This window comes from Neodiprion lecontei, chromosome 1 (assembly GCF_021901455.1).
Source record: "Neodiprion lecontei isolate iyNeoLeco1 chromosome 1, iyNeoLeco1.1, whole genome shotgun sequence".
Classification (NCBI taxonomy): domain Eukaryota; kingdom Metazoa; phylum Arthropoda; class Insecta; order Hymenoptera; family Diprionidae; genus Neodiprion; species Neodiprion lecontei.
Genome location: NC_060260.1, coordinates 35,032,429 through 35,044,608, shown reverse-complemented (window position 1 = coordinate 35,044,608; position 12,180 = coordinate 35,032,429). Strand labels below are relative to the sequence as shown.

At 42.4% G+C, this 12,180-nt stretch overlaps 1 protein-coding gene across 3 annotated transcripts in view; it reads right to left on the bottom strand.

The window, feature by feature from the left end:
• Positions 1-8,855, bottom strand: part of LOC124292632 — a 134,026-nt gene extending 125,171 nt beyond the window's left edge. The window contains exons 1-2 of one of the 3 annotated variants that reach the window (XR_006902519.1): positions 8,085-8,855; positions 2,111-2,566 (exon numbers count right to left, since the gene is read on the bottom strand). The gene's annotated coding sequence lies outside the window, so the exon portion shown is untranslated. Of the gene's footprint in view, positions 1-2,110; positions 2,567-5,463; positions 5,506-8,084 lie in introns of those variants that run through there. The other 2 variants (XR_006902521.1, XR_006902514.1) reach the window with 2 other exon arrangements.
• Positions 8,856-12,180: the final 3,325 nt, after the last annotated feature.

The following is a 12,180-nucleotide window of genomic DNA, read 5'->3' as shown; positions in this document are numbered from 1 at the left end:
ACTGTGGGAACTGGAATGCCGGTTCAATGCAAGTTTTGATTCTCCTTTCACGCTAAGCTGCGAATAAATAAAATTCACAAGGTTGTCAGTGTTCGAGGTAGGTTGTTTCGGTGGGTACGAGTCATACGGGAATATAATGAGGATAACAAAAAACAAATAAATTAATTGGTGAAATTTTTTTTTTTATCATACGACACGTATGATTACGGTTATTATCCCTGTTAAATTATACTTTTCTTCCAACGTCAGTGCTGTTTGTTCAAGAACCGAATTCAAGCCATGGCCAGAAGCCAACACAATTTTCTTTAGAGAATAACACAGCCGCTCGCGCAATCATAACGCGTAGTGATTGCTTATCTTTCAGTTACGCGCGCAAAGGAAATTTTTCATGAACGTATGTAGTGCAGGATTTAAAATTTAAATTCGCGGGAAAAAAACCACAACCGTATTTATGTATAACTATCACGCCGGTTCTAGTCTAAATTACACTCAAGTGCAAAGCGTGTATAAACTACATAGGACGACCTCACATTGTTATCGGTCCATAATATCAACTAGTCGTAAGTTGAGTTGAACCAAAGCTCGACGACAAAGAGCTTTCTGAAAATCCCTGGAAAAAATCGATTTTTAATTTTTCTTTAACATTATCCGTTGTACCGTTATGCCGTGAGATTCTCGCTTGAAAATGCAAACCCTAATATCACCCGAAACTATATGAAACTGATACTCTCCAACGGGTTGGAAGATTATTCGTAACTTGGTATAAGATACCATGATATTCCTGCTCAGGGACTATTAAGGAAGGCATTAAGAGCCCATAGGATTCGCTGCTATTACGCAGGGGGATGAACAAGTGCGCTAACCGTGAAACCGTTGCTTCCGTAAACTTCGTTCTTCAGCTCCGTTATTTCCGCTCACTAAAATTATATCAACGTTGCCAAATTACCAGTGGAAGGTTAAGACACGGTGCCAATTTATTGCAAAACCTATCCTGAGATCAGTTTGCGAGGCGCGACTGCTAATTAACATCACATTAAACGATATCCGTGCGGGCTCAAACCTGTGAAGAACTATTCCATAAATTATATTTATTATTTACTTTGTTTCTTTCATCATCATCGATAGTCAGTACAACGTGCCGAGCCTATAACCGGAATTACAGTCAAAATGTCGTTGAAATAGAAATACAGAGAAAACACAGTCTGAAACTACAGCACAATAAAGCACGAAGCACACAAATTAAGCTGCCTTTAGTTCACGAGGTTGAAGTTAATGGCGCTATCGTAACGAAACATTGAGGAAAAAATGACTATATTCGTCGAGTCGTAATTACAACTTTGCAGGAAAAAAGATTTTAAAATATGAGTATGTTTTATTTTATTACAGTTCACTGAACGCCAAACAAGTCCAAAATTGCAAAATAACGGATATCCTCAGCATGAATCGTTACGATAAAGTTAGTGACGTCAACTTGATTTTAGTTTCACGGGGATTTCGACATGACCTACTAATTACGAACATGACGCCGATGCCATCTGGATAATCAATGAAGGTTAATAACGAACAGACTAGCTTGGTATACAATCGTTTCGTAATCATACAAAATTCATCATCATTTATCATTCGTAGAGTCTGCAGTGTTTGCTAATTTCGTCTCTGTTCTGGCATTAATTTTATTTTGTCAATTTACTTCGTTGTGTCGCGTATAACAACGGAGTTGATAATTTCACTGAATATTTGCTGAGTGTCATATTAATGGTAATTTGAATCGTGTTAACGTGTCTCTCTGGTGTAATAGAGTGTCGTAATGACGCTATGAACTTACATCGGTAATAATTGTTACGATTTGTATTTCGACGAGGTCCGTAAAATTCGCTCCTGAAAATAAATAGAAGAGTACAAAGATTTGGAAAGAAAAAACAAAAAAAAACAAAAAGGGAAACTGCTTAAAAGACACTTTGTCTATCAGCGTTACACGTTGAATTTCAACTTCATTGTAACAGAATGACAGCTCCATTTTTGAGAACTTGATATGGAGAGCGTGTGATATTATATACGAAAGTGAAATTGTTAAACGTTGTCCAATTAAGCGGATGTCAAGACTGTAGCCGCTGCAGGAGATGGTAAAATATCAGTTAAATACGTCACGCAGCTGTAAACCGTAAAATAATCATCGAGGCAGCCTTCGATCAATTATAACACTTTGCGCCACGGCGGGTTTACTGCACCTACTTCACAATTAGCATGTTTAGTTGTTAAATAGTATAACGCATTGCTTGGGCAATAACTGTTTATTCACTCTGGGTGCAAAGTTGCATACATGTATGAAGTATTTGCCCGAGTCGTTGTGTAATACTATGTTGGTCAAGGCAACTGGGTTATGGAGTGAACCATATACACGGTGTACGCTCCGTTAGCTGATCGCACTGTTACTTGCTTTCAACGGATTCCAAACGAAGAATTATCTGCAGAGATTTGCTCGTTCGTCGATTTGAAGCTCGGACAATTTTCTGCTGGAACCCAACGTTTTATCGCATGTCAAACATTCTATCGATGAGGCAAGTACCTGTATTAAATTACTTCTTAATTAAGGATGACAGGTTTTTGAAACTATGTATGCAATTGAAAGAAATGACCAAACAGAGTTCATGAATATTGAACGACGCTTGATTCAACTTTGTCGCAATAATTTAGAATTCGCACTGCGAAAAGACCGCGAATTACGAGCCACGAGTTCGAAGATGTAGTAGAAGTGGCTCGGCAGAGTAAAGGTTCTTCGTGAATATGCCTATGCTTAGGTACAAATTTATTCATTAATGCAGGCCGAGAGTTCCCATAAAATTTACGAATGAATAAATTAACTAATTGTACAAGAGACGTTAGCTAGGTAGGTGGAAACAGCCGGGTCACATCGTATAAAATCATGTTAAGTACCTACGTAATATTATATTTACATGGCTATTTGTACAAATTGAAAACTTGCGAATAGCTAAGTAATCACTTTCTACGTTATTATGTGCACAGGAATTGTGCTACGTATTTTATTCGTGTTGTGATCCGGAGGCTGTGCAAAGACATTTACGGTAAACCCGACCTGGCGTTGAAAAAATTCGCACAACCGCAGTGCCAATTTTTGATTCATGAATCAATGGTGCAAGTGAAGATACACTCGCTGTTAAATTGGAAAAAACTAATTACCAACGATATTTGAGGACAAGTACAGAGACTACTGTTTAAAAAACTTCTTGACCATACATCTAATGGTTTGAACTTTGATCTAGCATCACTTTTTCGATAAGATTATTAGTTATTGGCTGCGATATGAAGATTGATCATAGCAAGTTTCTCGTTTGGGGAGGAAAATTGTAATCTCAATCAATCTAAATTTAAAACGATTCAGCTGTTCAGAAGAGGAATTAAATTGAAAATGAGTATATCGATTGAAAGAAAGATGATACAAAAAAAGAAACAGTTGATTCTGCAACGACGCGGAGGAGAATAAAGCGGGGAAAAATTCTCTTCCGTGATATATGCGGGCGCAAAGAGCGGAGAATTAAAAGAAAGGCTAAAAAATTAATAAAAAAAAGAGAAAACGATCACGAAAAAAAAAAAAAAAAACATCGCAAAGCGCTTAATACCAGCGGCACTTGCGTGAGCTCTGGCCAGATGGCCTCATGGATTAAGACCTGACAAATTTGAATAAAATCTCCTGTGGCCTGCCGTCGCGTTTCCTCCTCCTCCATTTTGCACGCAGGACGTGGGTTCTTTGACTCGAGGTGAAAAGAGTCGTCCCTCTTTTGTCTCTCTTTTGTAGTACTATCCGCGTATTCCCTTAACCCGGGTGTTAATTTCACGAAGTGGTCAGCTATCCGCACTCTTTCAATTGCGCGCGCATTTGTGTGTAAAATTTGCACGAATTGGTGTGTAGATAATGTTCATGGTGAACTTTCTTTCACATTTCAACTGAAATTCAATACGTAATATATATATATATATATATACTGTCCTGGTTTTTAGGAGAATTCGCGGAAATACAGTGGCGAAAAAATTCAGCCTCGAAAATTTTTTATGGCGATACAGAGCAAAAGCCTCGGGTTTTCGGAAAAGCTCGTGCAGGTTTTGCAGCTCGACAAGACAGGCAACATGGTGGGTCACGTTGCATGGGAACGGGTATAAACGACCGACCGAACTCAACGTCGACGGGCGTGTAACACGTTCATACCCAAACCCAAAATAAACTTGACGTGGCTCTATGGTGTTTAAAAAAAACGACTACCGAAAACGAGGCGACGAACCAGCAACAGCAGCTCAGCTCTTCTACGGAGCAGATGGCAGGGCTTTACTTACCGAGCTTGCAGCTCTGAGCCCTGCAGGGAAAAATAGACGCTGACGAATTTTCGAGATAAACTGCGACACTGTTTCGCGCTTCACATGCATTACCTGCAGGCCTTGCGTTACCCGTGAATCTGAGCGAGTGGCGGTTGAGAAATCAACATTTATCAACCCTGATCGGTCACTCTGGGTGAATTTCACCCTAAAAATTTTTCAAACTCCTCGTAGAGTCCCTTAGTCCTGGAAATGGGCCTCTGGGCGCTATTCTTCGTGCGAAATAAGGCCCTTCTTTTTCGACATTTTTGTCACTTACTTTAACATTGCCGATGTTTCGCAATATTTAAACAATCAATTTTGGTTAGGAAAATTAAGAAAGCTTTTTCTGCGATCCTTAAACAATATCTAGATATTTTTTTTATATTTTTGGGACTAATGTTTGAAGCAACATATCACTATTGAGGTGAATTTCACCCACCGATTAGGGTTACGGGAGGTATTATAGAAAAGCCTGAATATTTCTTGCAATATTCGCGAAAGCCCGTTCGCACAATTTGTACCGCAGTATCGATAACAACAACACTACACAGCGAATTGACGGGCGAGTTTATACACGTGACTGCGATTGTCCTGACCTTTTACCCCCCCTGCATAATAGCTGTCGTTATACGTTCGTTCGGATGGTCAACAATTTTTATCGGACCGTTCGTCCGCTATGCTGCTTAAGGGACTTGAGTCAACGACCCGTTCCGCAACTGCATCGCTGCTGTACTTGCAGTGCTGCATTTGTGTGCATACGCGTGATTTTGTACTCAACCGAGGACACGTCATTTCGTATCTGCACTTAGGCTATATCTACACACAGACGACGCGTACAGTCGTGATTGATTTTTAAACGAATACGCGTGTACTGGATTTCATTTACCAAGTAGCGCTGAATTAATCATTGCACATAAAGAGATGTCGAGAACTTTATCCTCTCTTCGAAAAATCTTCCTTACATTTCACGTGCCTTCGTAGACTTCGCGTGTATCAAGAAACTTGACGGTATTTGATGCCATGTAAAATCTTGCAAGTTTTCACGGAGCTGCATCCAATTTTACGTCACTTTTATACTTAGCTACCTTTTCTACCATTTCTCGTAAATTCATCGCTGTTTGTTGGTCTCTTGATTTCCTGCAATGTTATATATCTTATAAGGTAGCAGGATATGTTTATTGGCATTGAGGAGCCAATTATACCGTGCTCCGTTTAATTATAGTTCGCAGCTGATCGAGTAGCTGCCGCTTGCTGGCTGGCTGTAGGTTTGCTACAAAAATGAACCGTCATTTTGATGATACCTACTTCGAGTCACCGGATGAAGCAGTTTTCAAGTATGATATTATATATGTATACAGTTTTCGTATGATGCGTTTTTTCAATTGCATAAATAAATTCGAATGAACCAAACGGATGGCGAAATTATTCTTGTTATGTTGAGGATCAGAGTGAATAATTAATTATACAAGTTTGGATATAAAAAAAAAAGATATATATTGAGGAATCGGTCGAGGACAAATTTTGTACATTTGCGGAAGCATTATACGAGACAAGGAGGGTTATTGAAAATGTTAATGAAATTTATCCCTAGCCATAAAAATGCGAAACAGTTAATTTATTGGTGAGAAGTAAAAACGGTCAGCAATTTTTGATGCGAGAGCTCGATTATTCACTGGCGTCAAGTTTGAACGAGTCGAGTAGTGACGAAGTCACGCCTACTCCGACGTCTAGACATCTAGACAAAGTGGTACAGGATTGCAAAAAACGAGTTCCTGTTAGTCGGAAGACCTTATTAACTCGAAGACGCCGCTGCCGCTACTGCTGCCATGCCAACGGAAAAAATTCAGCCAATCAATGCGAACGATATCCAGTCAAATGTGGTAAATAAATATTTAAGACGTGTGTTCAAGCCTTTGATTACAAACAAGATATTCATAGGAATTTTTCGAAGTTGGTTTGGCGCAATTTAAGCGGAATCATCGAGTCTTCCCCCACAAATGTCGTCTCAAAATATTATACAAAGTTATGTTGTATAATAGATTTCCTGCATAAATCGCGCTTCTCTCGTGACTAGACAGACAAGTTTCGCTCAACGTTTGACCGTTATTTTTTACCATTCGTAAATAAAATATTCATACATACCTACTTTTATAATTCAACTACCCGACGCGAGTTTGCGGTGAATTTAGGAAATAATTCATGACGCGGTTGAAAGATTTAACGGACGACGGTGCAAATTCAAACATCAATCGAAGCAGCCACTGTCTGGGATACGTAACAGGCAATTAAAGGCTAATTATTGGAAGCTACAATGACACGTTTCTAAATGTTCGCCTCGTTACCATTCCATGTTTGTTTATTTACTCGCGACCAGTGCCACCCTGCGGAAGGCAGACGTAGGAAATTTGGCCGTATTATTCTACTGGCAGTCGCGCAGAAGGGAACGTATCGCGAGTTTTGAGGGAGGGAGACAGAGAGAAAGAGCGAAAGAACCGCTAAAAATATTTGAACTTGCACTTGACGGTTCGGGGGCGGAATGTCTCGCGATCTGTCATGCCAGTTACTGTCACGTGGGCTGTACAGCGAGACGTAGAGATGTAGACAACAATGATGCACGCACACAGGCGTCGAGCATTCGTAACGCTGCGCGGTTTCAACATCGTCAACACGACGAGCAACGGCAGCAGCGGAGACACGCAGAAATACGAGGTAAGGAGATTAATACGCGAGGCGCACGATGATGGTGAAATTATGCAAAATCGGTGCATTACTTTATGGTTTATATTTACACCGAATCGAGGGGTCTCGTAATGTAAAAACAACCTCGTGGCGTAAGTTGGGAAAACAATCGACGTGGAGTTGGAAATCCGATGAAAATAATGATTAGTAAGAGTATTCGCTTGTTGCAATACGAATCCGAAGGGGAACGAAACTCGAGTCGACGTTGTTGCCGCGTGTTTGTATGGATGTACTGTAAGCAATGTTTATTAGTGGTTCCCAGTGGCTTGCTGTGTTTTTTTTTCCCTCTGAATCAAAACCAAAACAAACCTTCTTTCTACGGAAAGTTTTTGTGTCTACGATCGCTTGGGAAATTTATTGAGAAAGAAAAGTCGTTCTAGTTTTCATTAAGAAAAAAAAAAAAAAAATAGTGTAACACTGGGAACCTATTAAACAACATTACCGTGCAGTATAGAACTTGGGCTAACGGCTAACTCGTTTTTTCTCCGAATCAAAATGCGAGCTCGTATGCGACAATGACTGGCGATGCGACCGGCGTGAGAGATTGAACGTCATTGTCACATAATTCGTACAGAATCAAGGTGGCATTTTGTTTCGGAGCGACTCCCAAAACAAGTTACGGGATTAACGAAGATTACCGTTGATACCTAGGCAATAGGCACGTACGTACCAGGTAAACAAACCCAACGCGGGACGCGCTAGTTTCAATAATATTATCATCCGATGTATAATCAGCTGTGCAAAGCTTCTCCATTCCGCGAACGATCGAGGTCTCCGATACAGTGAAAACGATCTCCGCGCTCAGCGACGCAGCGAGGCTTCTTTTCTCGCGGTTGATTGACAGACGAGGCGACGAGATTCGTCGCTCGGTCCCACGCGACAACTAAACGCGATGCCGTAAATAACCAGCGTGCATCGGCTGCACGTGTGTGCGTGACTGTGGCTGGTGTGCGAGAGATAAATTCAAACAATCTAACCTTGGTCCGGGTTCCAGTTTCGACAGAGCGGTCGCGGAGCGGCCGACCCGTGTTGCTCAAATCGGGGACTCGTTCCCGGTCCTGGTCCTCGCGTAATCCCCAGGGATCCAAGGAGCGACGCCTCTTGCCTCTCCGTCGTTGGCTGGTTTTGCCTGTTTAGTTTTGCTACACGGGCGAGCGGCGGCCCGAGGGAAGCGAAGCGAAACGAAACGGAGCGAAACCAAACGAAAGGACGGAGCGAGCTGTCGCCGCTCGGAAAATGGCAGCTCTACTGCAACACTCGCGGCAACGCTGCCAACCAAAGCAGCGCATACGAATTAAACAGCGATCGAATCCTCGGATAAGCGGGGAAAATCTAGCGGGGCTGGAACGGCGATTGTTTTCGTTCATCGACGCCGCCGGGCCGCTGTCTTCGTTGCTGTATTCACCAAGCCCCGATACCACGCGTTGTCTTTCTCTTTCTCTCTCTTCCGTTGACTCGTCTCTTGTTTCTTTCCCTCTGCCGTGGTTCACGTCGTTCGGCAAATCGCGACTCGTATTCACGGTTCCTCACGATCGCACAAACTAACCGAATTCTGCACTCCAACCTCGGGTTCCTCGGTGACCCGAAGCGACTTCGCCGTGGGTATAAACGCGAATATTTTGATTACGGCCGCGAAACATCCGCAGGACACGAACCAGGCATCAACTCCACGCAGTACAGACTGGTTGGCAGTACTGATTATCCCAGGACCGACGACCATCTGCTTCGTAGTTGATACAAACGTCGGCAGAAGGGAGTACCAACTACGAGTATCTCCGCGGAGGACGCGATCTCAGCGCTGTCGAGCACACCTCGCGATTCTGCCTCTCGAATCGACTCGTCGGTAAGCCTTCTTTAGAATCTTTCGGTCAATGAAGGGAACGAAGAGGAGAATCTCCTGGGAATCGATCAGTTCTATTCGACGTCTTCGGTTGAGAACAATGTGAGAAAATTCTGTCGGAACGAATAAAAATTGTCTCACGTTATCGACCGAGCAGCGTCAAATATTATTACATATCTTTTTTACGGGTAACAAAGGGTGTACGTTGTGTTTATTGGGAAATACCCAGGAATTCTAATAAATGTAACGATATACTGCATTCTCTTACAATTTAATGAATTATATGCCCAGGTTGGCTTCCGGCTGTTTAGCCACTGTTGCAGCTGATGTTTCTTGCTGTGGTAACCCTGCTATCGACTGCCAGCTCAAAGAATACCGAAATGACTTACCAGCGGAGTTGATTGAAGACAGAAGTTATAAAACTTATCTACAAATGTTAACCTTCTCAAGGTTAGTATGTACCAGCATGTGTAAGTGGTCAGAAAAAATTGGTTACCTGTGAAGATACAAATCCTCATGTTTTTGCGATACACGCAATAATTATAGTCGCGAATAACGAATTTTTATACCGCATGCTTGGTATTTCACGAATATCTATATCTCGTTTAAAAAAATCTACTTTTGATCACACGAGTTAACGGAGTACTCGGGTCGATTTCGACTTTGACCTATACATCTCCGAATATCGAAGTCCACATATCTGAAACTCAAGAAAGATCTTAACATCCCCCATTCTATGCGCAATTAGCGACAAAAACACTCCAACACATTCTTATTTATGAGAATGTGTTGAAGTGTTTTTGTTCATGTGATACGTGAACTTCAATGCCTGGAGATATGTATGTCACCGTCAAAATCGACCAAGGCACCCCCTTAATATTGACAAACAAAACGTTGTTTGTAGTATGCCGATAGAGTTACGAAATTATTTTCACAAATTCCGATCTGTAACCCGAGTTAGAAACCAGACAATTTAGTTGGCTAAGCTCACTGCACACAACAGTAAACAACATTATCATGAAATACAAATAACTGATATCATAATTCACAATAGAATTTCATTTACGTGTTAATTTTCCAGCTACATGCATAGTTCCGTTTTTAAGGATCTTTGAACTTCTGCGACAAAATAATGATCATAACTCCGGATGATATTTGGAATTTGTTACGACCACTACAGCAGGAAAGCGAAACAAATCGAAAAGAACTGACATTGATTGTAAGAATTGAATTGTTCAATTAGAATTTCCAAATAATTCTGAAACAAGTCACTTAGTAGAAGCACATAACCGCGCGTTATTGGAACGAGTTTGGGCGATAAATTCCGCTGGGCGATAAGCAGCGATCAATAACCTTTGATGCAAACGTACACCGATATATAAGGCTGCTTAGTATTCGGGTGAAGATGGAAAAACAAGTATCGAAGGCACGATCGTCGCGAAGCGTGAAGGTGTCAGGTAAACATCGATGTTTTCGCCGGACCCCGTAGTTGCGAGTAGTTCGGAGCTTGCACGGGTCGTGGTAATATCAAAAGCTCATTTCCACGCGACGTCTGGCATCCGTAACTCAGTTGGCCGATCACGGTGAGGGAGCAAGACGATAGTACGTGGCACGGTGTTCGGGTTCGTTGTTTAAGCATCGAGGCATAATCGAACCGGAGACCCGGGCGCCTCAGACATAACAATTACAACTCCTTGCTGGGTCCTTCGACGAGGCCTCGGCCGTTCCCCTGCGTCCATCACGTTCCATGCAGCGAGTCAAATGAAATGCACGAAGAAAACGGCGCGAATGAATTTATGTAAAATTTTGAGCATTTCACGATATGTACTCGGTGATCAAAGTTCAGTCGCAAGGATCCAAATATCAGCGTACACGCGGTATTTACGCCACCAAACGAACGCGCGAATGAGATAAGAACATTGTAATTAATTTTATACTCCTTTACAAGAGGTTGCGGTTATGGTTTGAGATTTGGACCTATACGAGAAACAACAGCTGCAGTGCATAGTCCAATCAGCTGCTGAGATTGTTAGGGGAACCCTTTCCATTCGTAATCAAAAGGAAGCAGAATTTCTTTTTTGATTTAGGTTGTGGTTTAAAATTATCATTAATCTTTTGTTTTTCACAACTTTGACATTTTACAACGATGAAAAATAATGCGTACAATAATGTTTCGAAATTCACAATCGACTCGCGCGGATACTTTATCAAACAGCTCTGTTACCGAGTCGAAACACTCCGATACAAAATCGCATGAAAATCGCGAACGACCTTCAAGATTGAAATTATAATTGAAAGCCTTAATTTCTTTCTCCCTCCTCTTCTCCGACCGCCATTTCCTGTCGAGTCGTGTCCCGAGGACGTTTTCCTAGCGGATCGGAACATCGAGGTCGGATAGCAGGCCCTCGACGTGATGATATACGAAGTAATGGAAACTAATTCAAGTTGGAAGCAGGTAGCGTGTGAGGTGAGATAACCGGCAGGCGTTGGAAGCGATGCCGCGGCGCTACCAGAAACTAAAACGCGGCGGGTCCCGCGGACAATTAGCAATTAGATACGAAAGTCTTAAAAGCTAGGAGCAGTGGGCCAATCGTGAAATCGATACGTGGCAGGACCCGGTCAGTCGCCCGTTCCACCTTGCCCGGCCATTTCGTGGCAGAAACTCCAATAAATTCGGCTATCTTTTAATCTAAGCGGTTGTCGTCCGCTAGCTCGGAACCAGGCCGAAGATATGAAGTCGCGGTGCTATCGGCCCTGGTGGCCGTTGGTCATTTGCGGGATCGCGGCCCTCCAACTTCCAAGTCGCCCTTCGACCCTCCGACCGACTCTCACCGTCGACTCCTGGGGGACGAAATGTCTCCTGCGATCCCACCCCGAGATACCGGACACGCTACTTCGAGCGCTCTTGGCGGTGATGTCCACCGTGACACGCCAACGCCACCGGAGACATTCAGATTCTTCCAGGGGGTGTACAAAACCACCCTTCACCCTTTCTTTCGGAGCGAGTATTACGCACACTTGCCAAGACCGAGGATGAGGGTTCGTCGGATCAGTCGGTAGTGTTTTCAGGCCGACTTTCTTCGTCCTACGTACACTCGTCACTTTAGATCAATTCCTTGACTTTGATCTAACCCCGTACCTTTAACTTTCACAAGACAAATTGCAGTCGGAACAAATTCTTATATCACATGCATCTGGATACTTCTTTTCCTTGAGAACTAAAAAAATAAAAA